The 13,606-nt window shown below is 37.2% G+C and overlaps 1 long non-coding RNA gene across 1 annotated transcript; it reads left to right on the forward strand.

The window, feature by feature from the left end:
- Positions 1–383: 383 nt before the first annotated feature.
- LOC136718321 (uncharacterized) lies at positions 384–7,029 on the forward strand. The gene is made up of 4 exons (XR_010805275.1): positions 384–620; positions 4,098–4,244; positions 5,205–5,271; positions 5,580–7,029. It is a non-coding gene; the product is annotated as an uncharacterized LOC136718321 (long non-coding RNA).
- Positions 7,030–13,606: the final 6,577 nt, after the last annotated feature.

Genomic DNA, 13,606 nt, shown 5'->3' on the forward strand with positions numbered 1-13,606 from the left:
AAATAACAGTAAAAACTACCTTGGCACAACAAAAACAGCACCACTAATTGCTAGTGACCCTCCCTCTTCACCAGCAGAAACAGAAGACCCCTTCTTGTCTGTCTTGTACAGTATTTATGCTCATTCCCCAAAAATGGAAGAATCCACCCGCCCCATTACAGAGGTAGGGAAAAATTAAGAAAAAACAAACATTCCATTTGTACAGAATCTATACACAGCATAATCAGCAATAATAATAATTTCTATCAGTCTAACTGGATAATACCTTGCATGCAAAGTTCCAAGTAATTATGTAGACCATACATCTTCTGGCACATCGCTATTTCCCCCGCCCCGACCATGAAAATATGCTTAAGCGCACGCCTTTTAAACAGGAGATTACGCGGCACTCGCATAGAGGAAAACTAATTCCTCCCCACTACAAACCCACAGCACTGCCTCCGTGTAGAACCAAAGAAAATGCACACTTCCCATACCCATACATAGATCAGTTGTTTTTCAAAAGCCCCCTTGCATAAAGAACATATGCATTCAATTGGATTACTTATTTAATTAAAAAAAACTCTGACATCCTCAGATCGGCACCCCGCGGCAGATCCTGACCTGAACAGAAAGCAAAGGTAAATACTGGTATTTTGAATAGTCAACTCCTCCCGTTTATATGCACGTATGTGTGTGTGGACTTGAAGGAGAGTTGAATTATTAGGTTAGATGGAGTTTTAATACTAAAATATAGAAGAAATAACTAGACAAAGAGAGAGACAGATGTATAATGCGCAAAACAATGTACATCCAACTGTCCTCGTAACACACACACACACATTAACGACGTTATGGTATACTTGGGTTTCAGTTTTAAACACAGGATGACGGCTCAAACCCGTTCATCACAGAGGTGTTGTGGGAGTATGGGTTCTCGGGGCCGCTTATGCGTTCCATCTGGTCCGTTTATTCTCAGAGCGAGAGCTGTGTCCATATTCTCGGTGTTAAGTCAAAAACGTTCAAGGTGGGCGTTGGACTTCACCAAGGGTGCATCTTGTCCCCACTCCTGTTTGTGAGGTAGGGAGAGTATCCAGTTTGGGGGCTTGGAGGTGGCATCGCTGCTGTTTGCAGATGATGATGTGCTTCTAGTCCCATCCGACTGTGATCTCCGACACGCACTTGAGCGTTTTGCTGCCGAGTGAGAAGCGGATGGAATGAGAATCAGCACCTGCAAGTCTGAGGCCATTGTTCTCTATCGGAAAAGAGTGGATTGCTCGCTCCAGGTTAGGGGGGAGCAGCTGCCTTTAGTGGAGGAGTTTAAGTACCTCAGGGTTTTGTTCATGAGTGATGGAAAGTGGGAGTGTGAGATTGGCAGGTGGATCGCTGCAGCGTCTGCAGTATTGCGGGCACTGTATCGGTCCGTGGTGGTGAAGCAGGACAGTTAAAAATACAAATCAAAATATCTGCAAACTTATCGCTTACATCTGCCATTTGTTGTTTTTTCTCGCGCACCCCTTGTGGTCAGCAAGTGCACCACAGTTTGGGAAAAGCTGACTTAGACAATTACGTGGGGTGTAATAAAAATACAATTCCTTTAGTTAATTGCGGCTTCTAGCTCAACTTCGGAAGGTAATCTCTTTTTTTTCCCTCTATATAAAATAAGTGTTTCTGTAATTACCAGATTTCTAGTCATTACATTTGATATTTAAAAATGTGGGGAAAACCATATCTGTACAAAGCTCTGTACAAGCGGCACTTAATCATGGAGTTTTTATTACCCATCATAAGAGAGTTCAATTCTGTAAAACAAAATTCATTTTCGTGGAGCCGCTACAGATTTCTTTGGGTAGGAATGACTAACGTCAGCACAGGCACTTCCATTACGTCCCTTTAAAAGAAACCTTACAGGTACTGCTTAAAGACACACACACCATGAGTCAGATTTCAAATACACTCCCTTCCAAGCTAGGTATATTGCAAGATATAAGTGATGGACATGTTAATTGTTTGCTTCTGATCCCCAGACACTCAAAATTCTGTTGTTTTAAAATGCATTTGAAGTGGCTAATCCACTCGGATCTGCAAAGCAAAAGCACAAAGTCCTTGCAGTGTATTACACCGTGGGAAATTTGTATCCACAACACCGTTCAACTGTAAATCATATACAACTTACATTGTTGTGTCTGGAAAAGGACTGTAAATATTTTGGTTCTGAGAAGGTTTTTAATCGGATGGTTGATGATTTGCATTACATAGAGTTGGCATCTCTGTAGGAAATGAAACATTTAAAGGGACTTTAGGATGCATTCTAGGGGATAATCTTGGATTTCTGTAGATATTGTCTGATTGCTAAGCCTGACTTTGTTGCAAACCCTCTTGCTTCTGCAGCCGAGAGGATGCCTGATAGTTACACTGAGTCGGTTCAGTATTTAGAAAACCACCCTGAGGAAAAATTGCACCTGGGGATAAAATCTGACAGCATATTTAATAGATTGACATATTTCCACGTGTGTCAGCCAGGGCTGCCTCCATGCTTTGCTCATGACTTGTTTGAGGGTGTGGTTGATTATGACTTGTCACTTTGCTTACATTCTTTGGTTACTAACAGAAAGTGGTTCACATATGCATTGCTGAACAGTAGAATCAAATAATTCCCTGGGGAGAGTGCCAATAAACCTAATGTGGTGCAGAATAAAGGAGAGAAGCTCGGGGGTCATGCAGCTGAAAACTGGTGGCTGCTCAGGTTCATACCTATTTTGCTTTGGGACAAAATCTCAGATGCTAAGGATGAGGTATGGCAATTGTTATTGCTTCTCAGGGAAATAGTTGAATTCATTTGTGCTCCAAAAATAGCAGAATCACAGGTTGCATACATGAAGTTCATTGTGGAAGAGTACATAGAACACAGATTTGTGCTATTCCCAAACAAAAAGCTAAGGCCAAAACACCATTATCTTCAGCATTATGCAGACCTAACTCTGAAATATGGTCCACTAATTTGAACTTGGACTCTGAGGTTTGAATGTAAGCATGGTAACTTTAAAAGGTGTATTCGTACATCTAAAAACTTCAAAAACATTACCAAGTCACTAGCTGATAGAGACCAACTGCTGCAGGCTTATCAGAGTAGTGGCAGTTTTTTTTCATCCCCTGTGCAGATTACAGACTCCACCAAGTTCTATGCAGAGATGTATGAGAAGTCTATGAGGGATGCTGTAGAGGACTACATGTTGTCTTCAGAGAATGCAGTAGTTACTGATAAGGTTACAGTACAAGGCACTTCATATGCAAATGGTTTGCTTGTTGTACTTGATTATGATGTGGGATACTTAAGGCTGGGGCAGATAGCATGCATCATAGTAAAAAATGAAAGTGAGGTGCTTTTTGTTCTCCAAGAAAAGATGGCTAACATTGTTCCTGATCTTGGTGTGTATGAAGAAGAACACCTTAGCCAGAGTATAGTCATTTGTAAAAGCTCTTCTATGATTCATGACTACATGCCTCTCACATTTTATCACAGAGGGGGAAAACTGCTTTTACCATTGAAGCACAAACCTGTAAATGATGGAAAGAGTGAAAGAGCTGCTGAAGGTGGCACTGCCATCCCTCTGTGAAGACACAACTGAAAGCCTACTACAAAGGCTGCATGAGATTGGGGTAGAGTGTATAGATGATTTGACCCTGGTAAAAATAGAAGTCCTGGAGGGAATTCTGAGACCAATTCAAGGTCGAAAGCTGCTTCAAGCATTCATAGCAGGTATATTATTATTATTATTTTTTTAAGTTTTGCAATGATAAAATGTAAGTAGCCTATACAATTTATTCCAATTTACTTAAATTGATTGCTGTGTTTTCTAATAAAATGGTGATGATTTCTTATATTGACACTGATAACTTCTTGGGTATAAACATTTGTTTAATGTGATGTGTGTTGTATAGGGATGCAGTGTTTCCCGCAGAAATTTAAATAGTCAAGGCAGTCTGAAATGGAAAAGCCTTCTGGAATATATAATCTTTGGTGTATGTGGGTGTTTTATAAACATTATGAGGCACAACGTCTTATGATTTCTAAAATGAATGCTTATTTTGACTTTATTTTTGTTTGTTAACTTCAGGACCATCAGCTGCTTTTGAATCACCCTGCAGAGCTGGATTAAGCAGATCACCTGAAATGGCTACATCAGGAACCTGTGTTGGGGACAGATTTGAAATTCCGTGGCACTGATCAAAAAAGGCCAAGGCCAATGCTTAGAAAATAAATGGTGAGAATAGTTGTGAATGAATTGCTAGCTGTGCAGAAAATACTTGAGGGAAGTAGCAAAGGAAATTGTACTTAAGTATCCAGCTTAATTTCGCGATGTGAGTGGAGACAATACGGTCGGATCTGGCTATGACTCTTTAATGCTGCAATTCGAAAACAGAGTTGAAAATTGCAAAAGACCATTAACAGAAAGGAGTCCAACTCAAAAGGAAAGTGGCAGTGGATGGAAAAGAAAGAAGTTATGTGACAGTTGTGGCTGTGTCCAGTGGCAGCCTGGAGTTTTACCTGCTAATGAAAGAGTCAGCTAGAGAAGCAAACAGAGTTGCAGACTGCATTTCATGAAAAGCATCTCTCTGATACCAGTGTGAAGCAGCTTTAAATTAAACATGGTTTATTTATTTGAGGCATCCCACCTCTTTGAGCATTTTGAAACTCTGATGGGGATTCCAGTTCAAACTAAATTGGCAGAGGAGCTTTCCCAAAAAGGACCAACGATCACAACATTTATCCCACAAGCAAAAGCAGCCCCATCAGATCATCTGAGCACTGAAAATGATGACAACAGCAGCACTGAATCACAACAATTACTTGGCCTGCTGCTTCTTTTGGCTACCTACTTGGGTGACAACTCTACAGAACTGGTCATCCTTAAAGCGGTTCATTTCATTTTTTATGTATTAACTGATTGAATAATGTGTCAAGTTATAAAATACAATTACCTGTTCTAAATTGTAGAAGTTATTTGTTTCAATTATGTAAATGGGTTTAGTGCACAGTCTTGGACTCTACTATATTGAAAACAGACAGGCAAATTGACTAACAACTAAAGGGAAATATCACTGATTTTAATTTTGCTTTATGGCCTGATCAGCCAGAATATGACAGACCTCTACAATATGCATTTGAATCAGCTACAATAATGTAATATTTTATTTTTATTTTTTTACTTTATTTCATAAAGGAAACTGAAACCACCAGTTCCATAGTGAAGGCAGACCTTCCATCCACCCCATGCATTGTTGCCCTTGGTAAGTCAATTTATAAGAGAACATTTACCTCTTCTTTCACAGATGCTGATTAGCACTAATCTTAGACTACCAATGATTTAGGTAAGTATATAGAACTAGTGTTAATGTCTGTGACAGCCCTCCTAAGTGTTTTGCTCTAATGCAAATTGTATTTAACTATGTATTTAACAACAACTGAAGATTTACATTTTCACAATTACTTTCAATAAATCAAGAGGAACATCTTTTCTAAATCCACTACTTCAGGAAACCTGTTAAGTTAAATTACTGCCATTTTATTACTTTTGCTTTGTAATTGTATTTTTCAGGCAAAACGGTGCTGACTGAAGGCCACTTTATGGTTGCTGTAGATCAGATCATCGTGAATGATCACCTTCATTCTCCACTGACTGCCTTGACCTTTTCGTTGCTACATAATACATATTAAATATTCAATACTTTCAAATAATGTATGGATTTTGTGGGGCTTATGGTATGCTAGTGTAGCCTAATTCATTATTTTAGGTGGGCGATTTCTGTATTGGCTGTCAAAAACAGGACTGGACTCTGATAATTAGTAGGACGATGCACCTATTTTGCCATTCTGTATGAATATTTTAAGTTAAGACTAAGAAAAAATACCATCATGCAGAACACTTCCTTTTTTAAATGTTTTATCCAAATTATAATTTGTTTTAAGTACTGTATGTCTATTTAGGTTCAGAAATAAACTAATAGTGAGTACCTGCAAACTTATTCCACATGTAATTAGATGTTTTAGAGGGCTAATTAAATATTTGATGTTTTGTATTTTTTATGAAGCTCTTGTCAGAATAGACCCAATTATTGACAGATTGTTGATCTTTTTTTTTAAATGTCATACATTGACATATGATATACTGATAATGTCATGGCTCCCTAGCACTCACATACTATCCCCGCTAGAGTCTGCCATTTCCCTGCCTTTCCTAGCACTCTCCCAATAATCATCCTATTAACATTCCTCATCACCCTTGTGCACTCTTGCTTCTACCCTCTGTTCTCATTCGCCCTGCACCTCCCTACCTAGTTTCCTGTTCCCCTTATAATCCCCTCACTTCGCTCAGTTGTGGTGAAGTTTTTTCAGTTCACCCTGAAATCCTGAGCATTTGCCGTCTAGCCTTGTTTCTGTGAACCTTGCCTGTCTTCTCGACCACGACGCAATACTGGTTCAGTATGGACCAGAAAATCAGCTTGTTTCTGTTTTTGCTTTTTTGTTTTTCCTTCCTAACATTTATCCTTTCATATTCTAGATGCCTTGTTGGAATAAATCCAGAATGAGGATCAAAAAAGGAGAAACGTGGAAAGAAAAGCCACAACACCCCCCCCCCCCGAATCCTGAGACTCCTTTCAGATCTGAGAGACTTTGAAAACCCATGGAAGCTCTGCAGTCTCTGAAAACACTTCAACAGCACTTAAGATTTATTTTTTATTTTCACTCATTTTTTATCTTCAGTTTACATTGTCTATCATACAGTATGTGTATGTTTGTGTACAATACGCCTGGAATACCATGTCAGATCTTCATATTGTTAAAAATAAAATTAAACTGCTGATCTGAGATGGTATGGCAGCCATATTGTAATGTAAACTGATAAAATACAAATATATAAAAGTACTCTAAAAGTTTATTCTACCCAGTGTATTACAATCTCCCTACACTGAGACACTTTTGACCACAAATGCAAAGGAAACTACCTCATTAAAAGTCTCTCACACCACAAAAGCAGTTGTTTTTTCTTTGTTTAGTTTCTTGCCAGGAAGAGGTAATGGTGGGGAGCAGCAAACTGCCTTTATATAGGGTGAAACAAATCTTTCCATTTAAACTAAATATAATTTGGGGTTTATTTATTGTTTATAATGGAAATTTTTCTATTAAGAGTGTTTAAAAAAAACATGTAATTTACAGTTACAAAGTACTGTAAAAAACATGGATGGTATTATGTGAAAATACAGTACAAGTACTGTAAATTTGTTAATATTTATGTAAAAAAATGTTTTTTATCTTTCTGTCAGAAAAGTTACTGTATATTTACGGATTTATTTTTTACAGTGTAGTATTTAAATTGCATCTCCTCATCAATGAAACGCATTTGTCCACATAATCAGTATTGTGTCCCTCAAATTGCACATTTCTTTAAAATAATTCATATTTCATGGACATAATTCACATTTTATCCCACGAAATGCCTACGTATTTCGTGCTTGGCAATTTTGGACGAAAGGTAAAATGTACTTGCTTTCCGTGGACAGAATGAACAATTAGCATCATGATCAAACAGGTGATGATCAAGCCATTGATCCAGATACCCGGGTTTGCAACGTGATCAGGATTGAATTCCAAAGGAAAGTTAGAAACTTGAGCCGATCAGACGAGAGCTGTATCAAGTGCAAATCTAATACAATAAATAATGATAATAATATATGATGTGTAGAAAATAGCGTGTTTCACCAATCAACATGATTATAAATCTTTCACAATTACTAATTTGATTACAAAGCCCATATTGTCCGCTATGTTTATTATATCCATAGCCTGTTACATAAACTGCGGGTCTGGCGGTTGGAGAAGAACGTATTTATAGCTCATTCATTTTGATGAGTTTAACAGCTGAAACATCATACATGTATTTAATTCAAATATTTAGTAACATATAAGAACGGATATGCAGGATAAGTTCACATACGCAGAGATGTGCGTATGTATGTTCTAGTGTTAAGTCTCTAGCCAACTATAGCAAGACAATAGATCTGCACAAACAGGATGCAATTTGTATTTGTGTGTGCGTGTAGTTTCTGTAACATATCATTAACAGTAAGTGTTAATTTACATCCATACAATCGTAGGTGCACCATAGAAAACGGATTTCATTTTCGGTAGATTGCGATGTGTTAATGCGACACTGCCCCCTATGGACGCGTCAACCTTACGTGCAAGTATGTTGGCAGACACCTACGCGAACGTCTGCGTACGACGCCCGCGCATGTACGCAGACACGCAGACGCAGAAGTGTAAACCAGCCTTAAGGTGCGCTTTCAACCCCGTTCAGAGCTCCGACCTTCAGAAACATTACAATTACAAGGGGGAGCATGGCATCGTGGCACCCCACTAAATGAGCCACTGTTTGCTATTATTCACGTTGCCTGAAACGTTGTTCTTATTGAAATGCAATTATAATTAAGAGAAGCTGTGTAAAATCCTTATTAATCACCTTATAATTGTTAGTTCTATTTAACTCCAGGAAGAAAATATATAAATCCAATACCTACATAATAAATAATTTGTGCTAACGTGACCATTAATACAACTAACTTGCTACTACCTCCTTCTGGCGTTTACTCAAAACACATCTTTTCAGACAGTATTTGTAATTTAATCATTTACTCTCCTGTAAGATAGCACTTTACAATGTTTTATCATATTACTTGCCTTACATTACTAGTACTTGTATTGATCTCCCCTATGCTCCCTTCCCCGGGCCCTTGACTGTGACCTAACATCTTGTCTGCACTCATCAGGTATTACAATCCAGGATGTAAGGCCTCATATTGTGTAAATTGGAATTTGTAAAATGTGTTGTGATTTGAATTGCACTGTATTACGTGAATTTGAATTTGTAATGTTGTACTGTTGTTGTACTGCACTGCATTTTTGCACTTTGTATTGCGCTTATATTTTGTAATAAATAAATAAATAAATAAATAAATAAATAAATAAATAAATACTAACGTTAGCTAGATAGCCAGCTACCTGTAAAACCAGCTCGTTGCGTCGGGGCACTCGTGGGCGTGGCACTGTGGCATCTTCACACACTACGCCTGTACTTAATGAAACCGACTCACTGAAGAAATATGCAATGCGAAGAAAATGTGAACACTTCTGTTTTTCACTTCTGACAAATTATTTACAAATTGAAATACATTCGCTACATAATTAATTACCCAACTGGCTATAAGCCATTCCGCGATACAGAAAATAAAAAGCCTGTCATTGATATTTAAAAAAATGTTATTTTGAAAACAACCACACTTAATGTGTCATTTATACAACATTGTACTTCAGACAATTCAATATTCTACTTTCCATTACATTTAAACATTTTAATAGTCTGAAAGTGAACTTACCTTCCATCGCGGTCTTGGAGTGACGTCATCCGATGATACGCCCATTAATGTGGTCTCGGGGAAGAGCGCTCAAGCACTTTCAATACTGAAGCTGAACATTGTGACAGTATCAAACATAGTTATAATGATTATTATTCACAGTATCAAACATAGTTATAATGATTATTATTCACAGTATCAAACATAGTTATAATGATTATTATTCATACGTATGATATTTTAAAGTTATATAGGTCAATGTATTAAAACAAGTTGCACTGATATCGTATCTATTGGCATTTAGATGGACATGGTCCATCTCGCCGACAGTAACTGCAGGCCGACCATGCCAACCATATGTCGACGTTGGCTCGCCACCCCGCCGACCATAGTGCTGTCCAACCATGCCAACAATATGCAGACGTCGGCTCAACGTCCTGTGCTGTCTGGGCATTATATTGCACAACATTTTGCTGTAAAGATTACGGGTAAAGAAACAAAATAGAATAACGCGGAGTGGTCGACGGGCATGCTGGCAAATGGGGGTACTGCTCTTTCAGAAGAAAAAAATAAATCATTGTAATAGTATATAGGTATTCAAAATACATTGTTTACATTTAATCTGGTCCAATGTCTGCTGACACGACAGTTGCAATTGACGGTTTTGAACTTTGTTATATACATCAAGAAATGGGCAGTATACAAATCAAATGTTTTATTTTAGATATGCTATGAGGGACACCTGAAGTGTGGTTTAGTATCATTGCGGGTACAACATCAACTCGTTTTATTTATTATTAGTGCATCAAACACAGCTCACACACTGACTCATTCTTCAGCCTCCAGGTATTCTCCTGGTGCTCCAGATTGTTAATCATGAGGTTTTTTTTGTATCCCATTAAACATAAACTGAAACTTTGGTTGCTTTAAGCTCATTTAAAGGTCATTTAAAAGGAAGAATTAGTTTAGCTAGACATCCTCTAATATTAGCATCTAGACAAAATAATACAAATCTCATAAACATATTTTGCCATGATAATGTCCAAATTAAGGCAGAGTTAATTTATCAAGTTCTTATTTATGTATGTATGTATTTATGTATTTATTTTTTCTGATTTTGTTTTCTGCCTGCCTCAATACACCTGGTTGACCTTTTGTTTGGGTCTCATATCCTTTTATCATTATCATTTTATCATTTTAATATCAGCAGATGATTCGACATTTTGTGCTGGCGTTTTTATTTTATCTGCTGCTCTCCATTGTGTTCATCACTCCAGCAGGGGATCCATTGCGTGTTTACCAATTGTTATATGTGTGTTACTTGATACCCAGTAACCTCATGCAGACAGTTTGCCACTGTCTTAAGCAAGTTGTAACAACTCTGATAATTAAACCCCACAATTCCATAGTCAAGCACATTGTTTGTACACAAAAGGCGCTAAAACTGATCACTGTTGTACATGCCATTATATTTCTATCTCTGTATCAATCAATACTTCTCCATGTGGTGTGTGTGTGTGTGTGTGTGTGTGTGTGTGTGGGTGGGTGGGTGGGGGGGGGTTAGTAGTATTTTTTTGTGTGGTTCAAACAGGTCTGAAATATTTTTGGGAAATCATTTGTGTCATGAATTTTCAAATACATGAAGTGTCAAAATGTCATTTATTTTTACTGGCAGGGGCAAAATGGCACATCTCACTGCGGTATTCCTAACCGGGTGGTAACACTCCACTGGCTGTAGGATCACTTGAAATGCAGCCTGATGTGGCATGACTCACATTTCAGTGTCACTTCTGTACAGACCTACACAGTGTGTTGCGTTTGATTGCTATGGATTTTTTAATGATGCTGACTTTGATTCTCCTTGCAGTGCTTACCCTTTCTATAATAACTATCACAAAGGAGAAGCACCTTCAGAAATTAACAAGTTCACTAGATTTTGGTACAAAAAGATCAAGCGAAAAAGTATAGGCTTGCACAACACCTACAACAAAATTAGAACTGCATTCACAATGACACTGGGTATACCACAAAAAGCTCCATTAGTTGATGGAAATATAAATTGTAGAAGTTATAAATCCAGTGACAAAGTAAAAAGTCAGTTAAAAAAAATTGGTGGATCAATATTTTAAATTCAAAAGAATAACTTTTTTCTCCATCAACAATTAGTGTCAGACAAAGTGTCAGATTACAGATGTGTAATATTACAGATTGAAGTGTAAAAACTCTGATGTATGGTTGTGCAAGTAGTACTGTTTGTTTGTTTGTATAAAATAGGGCATTCAAAAATGCAGCTATTACTACATAATCATGTCACATATGTACTTGAGCACAGGTTAACTTTTCCTAGATAAAGATGATATTGCACACTATAGTCACATGCTGAGCAAATTCCTTTTTTTTGTTGGGAGGGGGGGTTAATGTTAAGAATGTTAAAAATCAGGTTTAGCAACAGCACAGGTCATGAAGAAAAGAAAATAACTTTCAGTTTTGTTGATAATCATAATGAGTAATGAATATCACACTAATGTATGTGTTTGCGTGAATTAGTACAGTGTATATATACACACACGCTGTACATCAATTAGGAGACAAGCATCTTACAAATGTATCTACTGACCATAGTATGATGGAATGTTATGGTAAGGGCCTATCATGAATAGGCATCAATAAGACACATTGCACTGCAGCAAGTATTGCACAATATTTGTTATGCATTGTTTGAAATGGTAGTGGAAATGAACCCTTCTTTTACTATCTTATGTGGGAACCAATAACCTAATAAATACTTTGTGAATAGTCCTAATACCTTTGGTAATAGAAAGTGTTTGTGTGTACAGTATATACACTACATGGACACTATGTGCACACCCCTTGTAATTAGTGGATTTGACTATTTCAGCTTAGCTCCACCCCCTAGACCCAACCATTAGAAAATAGGGGTTACAAAAACATAAATCCCTAAACATTAATTTCCAAAACCGGTTTACATGATAATAACAAACTTATAATAAAGGTGATGTATGATTCGAAAGAACTGGAAAGGAACTGAAACTATATTGCTCCTGCAAATCGTTCAAAAAATGCGTCTCTTTAGTTAAAAGTTTGATACATTTCATTGTGTTGTGTTGTCATTAAACAAAAACAAAATGCTGCCACAAAATATATTAATTTGAAACATGTACCAGACAAAATGCTAATGGCAAGTGTAGCCAGGATTCGAACTGTGCACCACAGAAGCCACAGCCATTCTAACACAGTAGAGTGTTAAACTCACTACACCAAAAAACCTGGTTTCACAATATGAATTAACACTGTACTGACATTTTTGATGAGTGGTCAAGTCACTTGTAATGTGCTCATATACCATAATGCGAGGTTACCCATACTAACTACAAGTGGCCTTGGACTACTGGCAGCAACACGCCCCCAAAATACGACCAAGTGCTTATTTTTGTGTGTGGCAGCAATACGCTTCCGTTGTTACATTTCTAATTAGAAGAAAATGGCATCTAACTAAAAATGATACTGTGGGTGGGTCAAGGTTTTTATTTAATCCTAACCTAAATCTGCTTTGCTAACTCTGTACTTCTTTGTACAGTTCCACCATTTTTTGATTTACATGATTGAATCCAATGTTCAATTTGTATTTATTTTTTCTCTTTTGTCTGGTGTTATTATAATGTATGGCTTTGAAAAGGTTTTAACGTGGGTCTAAGAAGAGTCCTTCCTAAAATTACAACATGGAATAACCAGTTATTCAAATAAATTTCTTGGAAATCAGATGAAGAGTTTACTCTAACTTTGAGTTTGCTGGAGATTCCCTCAGCCCTGAATCATGCACCCTGATTCGGGTGAGTGTTTTATGTGTCTGGCAATTCATCTTGCAGATGCAGTAACTTCCTGGGGATGTGGTAAACCTGTTTTAAATGCTGTGCTTACACAATATGCATACAGGGCTCATCAGTGTGAGAGGTTAGAAACTGACTTGCTGATCTTTCAGATTAGTTATTGTTCAGACTTAATATGGTTCAAACAAGTATGGTAATAGTTAAGTTATATGTTCAATACATGAATCATAATACATCAGTTTAAATATATTGAGTTTGAATTGACTTTATTCATTGTTTATATTCATTTAGCTTTAATTTCATGATTTACAGGTAAATGGTGCAGTAACAGAAATACATTTTGGAATCAAGTAGATTGTAGTTGT

The sequence above is a fragment of the Amia ocellicauda genome, chromosome 22, assembly GCF_036373705.1.
Source record: "Amia ocellicauda isolate fAmiCal2 chromosome 22, fAmiCal2.hap1, whole genome shotgun sequence".
Lineage (NCBI taxonomy): Eukaryota > Metazoa > Chordata > Actinopteri > Amiiformes > Amiidae > Amia > Amia ocellicauda.